Source organism: Echinops telfairi, unplaced genomic scaffold, assembly GCF_000313985.2.
Source record: "Echinops telfairi isolate 266 unplaced genomic scaffold, ASM31398v2 ScPeMD7_7458;HRSCAF=8496, whole genome shotgun sequence".
Taxonomy (NCBI): Eukaryota; Metazoa; Chordata; class Mammalia; order Afrosoricida; family Tenrecidae; genus Echinops; species Echinops telfairi.
In genome coordinates this window covers 1,797,698-1,798,180 of record NW_022111358.1, presented here as the reverse complement: position 1 = coordinate 1,798,180, position 483 = coordinate 1,797,698, and positions in this window count along the sequence as shown.

Genomic DNA, 483 nt, shown 5'->3' with positions numbered 1-483 from the left:
CATGGGGGGGCTGGAACTACAAAGGAATTAGCACCAACAACAGGAAACGGGTCCTTCCTTCCTCAGGCTGTCTGGCTGGCCAGGGGAGGAGATGAGGGGCCAGGCGAGGGGTTGCAGACAGTACAAGGCTTTGTCCTCAGGCAGGCGTGGCTGGTGGGCATGCAGCCGAGGGGCAGGTGGGAGGGGCGCAGGCAGTGGATGGCAGACCCCTCTGCTTTGGCAAGAGGCAGAATCCAGACACGTTGAGGAGAGGCCCGCCTGCTAGGGGGCCTCAGAGCCCTTCGAGGGGGACAGCCGAGCAAAGAAAGCCCAGAGCAGCCACTGCCTCCCGCAGCAGGAAGTGGGCCCTGCCCTGGGCCCTCTCCCATCCAGTCCTTGCACCACAGAGCTCCGAGGCAGGACCAGGACCCTGGGAGGGAGCGAGGGCTCCAACGTGGTCAAGGAGGGGATCTCCGGGGTGCGTGGCCAGTCGCTGAAGCACAG